The following is a 6,000-nucleotide window of genomic DNA, read 5'->3' on the forward strand; positions in this document are numbered from 1 at the left end:
CTTTTTATTGAGTCATATTTGAATGACGATATTGCGCTGTACTCGTGACTTAAAGTCGTGGTATTGGAGCGTCTTTAGGTTAACCATTTTTTTGTTTTGTTTATTCGTGCTTGAATGACGATCGTATTATTTGTGTTTAAATAGCTTTGATTTAGTCGACTTTGGTAATTATGTATTAACAACGTTGATGGCTATGATGCCCTCGGCTGTGTGTGGATAGCTTTTGATTTGAAATTTTAATGACAGAGATCCTTGGGACGTCTCCCAAGGATAACTCCTAGGTGTTGTACACATTTTCATTTATAAATAACTCATGGATAATCAATGATAAATACGCATGGATAATGCTTTCATGTATTATTGATCTTATGAATAAAGAAAGTAATAACTGTCGTACATACTGATATGAAGAGTAGACAACTTGAAATGTAAAGCATTCCTTACTGGTAGTGTTTCTTCAAGTGTTCTATGTTCCATGGTCGAGGCAATTCCTGGTCGTCTAAAGACTTTAGATAGCAGGAGCCTTCTCTAGAGTGACGGATTACTTTGTAGGTGCCTTCCCAGGCTGGTCCTAGTTTTCCTTGGGATGGATCCTTTGTTGCCTATGATACCTTCCTAAGGATGAGGTCTCCTATGTTGAACTTTCTTACCTTAACCTTTCTGTTGTAGTATCTGGCCATTGCTTCCTTGTGTTAGGCCATTCGCTTCATAGCTTCTTCTCTTACTTCATCAATTAGGTCCAGGTTGCCGTTGAGCTCTTGCTGGTTCTTCTGATCTTCATAAGTTTTGACTTGGAAGCTCGTCAGTCCCATTTCCACTGGTATGATGGCCTCAGTGCCAAATGTTAGTCTGAATGGTGTTTCTCCTGTTGGAACTCTTGTGGTTGTCCTATATGCCCAAAGGACATTTTGTAGTTCCTCAAGCCATACCCCTTTTGCCCCTTGAAGTCGAGTTTTGATAATTTTAAGCAAGCTTCTATTCATTACTTCTACCTGGCCATTGGCTTGAGGGTGTCTCAGAGAAGAATAGTGGTTCTTGACTCCTAAGTCTCGACAAAATTTTTGAAACTTGGGATTGTCAAACTGCTTTCCATTGTCTGATATTATGACATGTGAGACTCTAAACCTGCAAATGATATTTTTCCATACAAAGCTTATGACTTTAGCCTTTGTTATCGTTGTCACTAGTTTTGCTTTTACCCATTTTGTGAAGTAATCAATTGCGACGATTATAAATCTGAGTTGCTTCTTACCTAGAGGGAATGGGCCCATAATGTCAATTCCCCATTGGGCGAAGGGCCATGGTGAAGATATGGGTGTGATTGTCTCTCCTGGTCTCGTCTGGACATTTGCGAAGCGTTGACACTTATCACATGCTCTGAAGATGTCGTATGCGTCCTTCTGTAAAGTTGGCTAGTAATATCTTGCTTTGAGCGCCTTTCCTGCTAAAGATCTTACTCCAGCGTGATTTCCACAGATTCCCTCATGTATCTCGAGGGGCACATAATCTGCTTCTTTTGAGCTGGCACATCTTAGATAGGGGAGTGAATATCCTCGTCTGTACAGCACGTCATTAATGATGACGAAACGGGCTGTCCTGATCTGTATCTTCCTTACTTTTGCCTTATCTTCAGGGAGCCATCCTTCTTTTAAGTAAAGGATGATGAGAGTCATCCACTCGTCTTGTTCTTTTCTCTTCAGAGCTTGCTCACCTTCTGTGCTTGGTTGCCCCCTTCTCTCTATACATAGTTCGAAGGTTGCATTGTAGTCATTTGACGAGGCCAATCTTGCTAGGAAGTTAGCTTCTGCGTTTTTGGCCTGAGGAATTTGCACAAAGTCTAGGCTATCAAAATGCTGTGATAGTTGTTGGATGATCTTCAAGTACTTATGCATTCTTTCTTCTTTGGCTTCGTAATCTCCCTTCACATGTCCAATTATTAGCTGAGAATCAGCTTGGACGATAAGTCTCTTTGCTCCTAGAGCTTTTGCTAGACTTAGCACTGTTAGCAGTGCTTTGTATTCTACCTCGTTATTTGTTGCTGGGAATTGCAATCTGACTGCATATTTCAACGTTTCTCCTTCTGGAGATATAAGAACTACTCTTGCTCCTCCCACTTTCTTCGTGGTTGACCCATCTGTTTGGATCGTCCATGTTTCCGTGGGGGGTTTTTCTTTCTTACAAGGGTAAGTGAATTTTGCAATGAAGTCCGCTAGCACTTGGGCTTTGATTGCTGCTTGAGGCCAATATTCGATGTCAAATTGTCCTAATTCAATTGCCCATTGAATGAGTCATCCTGTTGCATCTATCTTGTTCATCGTCTTTCTTATGGGTTGGTCTGTCATGACGATGATGAGGTGTGCTTGGAAGTAAGGACGTAGTTTTCTGGAGATGACCAAAAATGCGAAAGCTATCTTTTCCATCCTTGGGTAGCTTACTTCTGCGCCCTAGAATGCCTGGCTAGTATAATATATTGGCTTTTAGACATTCCCTTCTTCTCTGATCAGTGTCAAACTTACTGTTGTGTTGGATACTGTTAAGTAAAGGTACAACTTCTCTCCCATCACCGAGGGGCTTAACAGAAATGGCTTCGTTAAATACTCCTTTAACTTGGCAAGGGCTTCCTTGCATTCGTCAGTCCACTGAAAGGCTTTCTTCAATACCTTGAAGAATGGCATGCACTTGTCCGTTGCCTTAGAGACGGAATTTGTTTAGGGCTGCAACTTTTCTTGTCAAGCTTTACATCTCCTTCACTGTTTTTGGTGATTTGACCTTGATTATTGCTTTCACTTTGTTTGGATTTGCCTCTATACCTTGTTGAGACCCCATGAATCCCAAGAAATTTCTTGAAGCAACAGCAAAAACACTCTTTGCAGGGTTTAATTTCATATTGTACTTACATAGTGTGCTAAAGGTTTCTTTTAGATTGTCCAAGTGGTTGGCTTCGTCCTTGCTTTTCACAAGCATATCATCTACGTACACCTCCAGATTCCTTCCAATCTGGTGAGAGAACATACGGTTCACCAATCTTTGGTAGGTGGCTCCTACGTTCTTTAGTCCAAAGGCATAACTTTGTAGCAATACAACCCTTGGCTAGTAACGAACGAGGTCTTCTTTTGATCGTCTTTGTCTATAACAATCTAGTGGTATCCTAAAAATGCATTCGTGAAACTTAAGAGCTTGTGTCCAGCAGTTGAGTCTACCAGCTGGTCAATCCTCGACAAGGGGAAGCTATCTTTTGGGTAGGCTTTGTTCAGGTCTGTGAAGTCGACACACATTCTCTATTTGCCATTACTCTTCTTCACCATTACCATGTTTGCTAGCCAATCTAGATAGAAGACTTCCCTGATGAAATAAGCTTCTAGTAGCTTCTTTACTTCTTTAGTTACAACTTTGTTGCGTTCTGGTGCAAATATTCTCCGCTTTTGCTATACAGGTTTGCATTCTGGGTTGACATTGAGATGATGCTGTATGATCTTCCTATCAATTCCAGGCATATCCTCATGTTTCCAGGAAAAAACATCTTGGTTTGCCCTTAAGAAAGAAATCATCTTCTCTTTCTCTGAAGTTCGGAGTGCTGTTCCAATCTTCAATACCCTCGTTGAATCTCCTGGGACGATCTTAACTTCTTGTGGTTTTTCTGATGGTTCAAGGATGGGTTCTGGTTCATTGATCACCCATGTGTGGTTCTCCTTGGATGCTAGGGCAACTTGGTAGCACTCTCTTACCAAAACTTGGTCTCCTCTGATTTCTCCTACTCCATGGGCTGTTGGAAACTTCACCTTCAAGTAACTTTTAGCGTATTTAGTGCAAGGTCTTCCTAAGATAATGTTGTATGTTGAAGGGCAATCAACTATGAGGAAATCAATTTCCTTGGTGGCCTGTGCTGGGTAAGTTCCTGCAATTACAGTTAGAGTGATGATGCCCCTAGGGACGATTTTGTCCCTTGTGAAGCTTACCAGAGGCGAGGTGAAAGGTCTGATCCTTTTCTTATCTAGTTTCATCTGCTGAAACGCGGGTAAGTAAATGATATTTGCTAAGCTTTCGTTGCCAATGAGCACCTGGTGGATGTTGAATTCTTCTACTTTGAGCATGATTACTAGTGGATCGTCATAGGGTTGCTTGATGCCGCAACCGTTTCTCTCTGAGAAAACAATATCAGGCTTGTCATTCTTTGGCATCTTCATTGGAGGAAGCCGCGAATGGACACTGTCTATTTCTCTCCCATTGGCTTTTTTCAGGGACTTCAGTGTTCTGCCTGTTGTTAGTCCTCCCGAGATTGTCTTTATCTCTCCTGCAAGAGGTTTGCTATCTCTTGCTCCCTGATTTCTATCATGATCGTCCTTCTGTTGGTATCTGTGGGGCTCTGTCTTCCTGACATACTTTTGTAACTTCCCTTGCCAGATTAAAGTCTCCACCTGGTCTTTTGAATGCATACACTCGTTGGTGCGATGCCCATGGTCCTGATGGAACCTACAGTACTTGTTCTTGTCTCTTTTTTCTGCTGGAGTACTGATTGGTTTCGGCCATTGAAGGGAGGGATCGTCCCTTATCTGCATAAGGACCTACTCAATTGGCATTATTAGCGGAGTAAAGTTAGTGAACTTTGGCTTCTTGTCCAAAAGTTCCTTCTTTTTTCCTGTGCTCTACCCAACACTTTACGTCTCTTTCTTTTTATCGTGATTGCTGCTTGTTCCTTTGTCTCTTTTCCTTTTTCCTTTCATTTCTTTTGAGAGCATCGCGTCTTCTGCATTCATGTACTTTTGAGCTTTTCGAAGTAACTTCGCGACTGTTTTTGGTGGACTTTTAGTGATTGAGAAGAAGAAATCTCCAAGTAGCAACCTTGCTTGGAAAGTTGTTAGGATGACTTGATCTTTAGCTTCATCTACCTGCAGTAGCTCCTTATTGAATCGGGTAATGCACTGTCTTAGTGATTCTCCTTCTGCTTGTTGAATGTTGAGAAGATGGCTAGTTGGCTTTTTGTGTCTTTGCCCCTTAATGAAATGACGAATAAAACCCTTGTTAAGTTGTTCGAAATCTGCAATAGTTTTTGGGGGTTTCCTGCTAAACCATACTCTAGTTGCTCCTTTCAGTGTGGTTGGGAATGCTCTGCACATCACCTCGTTTGGGGTCATTTGCAATAGCATCAGTATCTTGAACGATTCAATGTGATTCAAGGGATCCTTGGAACCGTTATACGACTCCAACTATGGGAGATGGAATTTTGGTGGGAGGGGTCGGCTTAGTACTTCAGTAGTGAAAGATGAGCCCGTCCTTCGAATCATCTCATCCAAATTCTCCCCGCCTTTGTCCTTCATGGAACTTTTTATCTCGTCCATCTCCTTCCTTATGTTCTGAAGCTCATTCTCCATTCTGGAGGAGCCCTTTCCTGAGGTCCTGTCTCGTATGTTGGCTTGAGAGTTTGATTCCTCCTCATTTTGGTTTTCACCTGTTCGCTGGCGTTCTGCGTTTAAGGATTCCATTGTCTTTCGCAGTTCTTTATTTTGGCGAGTCAGCTCTTCCATATTAACTAGGAGGGCCTGGATATGTTGTTGTTGCATAGCTTCTGGCTATTGTGCAGTTTTTGCTTCCATCTCGTACTTTGAGGAACTCTTTTGTCACTGAGAAAGATGGCTTGAATGATTCGCGTTCCCACAGACGGTGCCAAATTGATGATGCAAAAAATCAATAGTTGAGCTCCTCGTCGTAGTGGATGGACAAAGCTGTGATTGGGGTCATTTCTGTTGGAGGAAAAACTTGCAAAATGAACTGGGTGGAAGAGTAACACGCTGGTGTGGCATTAGCCAAACTGCCTTCGATGCTTAAGTTAGTAAGGGAGAAGGATTCAATAAAGTATAGACTAGAGAGTGATTTCGTAGAGTATTTGTGTGTACCTTTAACTTCTGTTGCTCTTTCTTTTATAGTTGTATGCCTCATTAATGGGCAATGAATCGTTGTATTTATGCTCAACAACTAGTGTGTTACAAAATCTTGGTCTGAAGT

This window comes from Quercus robur, chromosome 9 (genome assembly GCF_932294415.1).
Source record: "Quercus robur chromosome 9, dhQueRobu3.1, whole genome shotgun sequence".
Taxonomy (NCBI): domain Eukaryota; kingdom Viridiplantae; phylum Streptophyta; class Magnoliopsida; order Fagales; family Fagaceae; genus Quercus; species Quercus robur.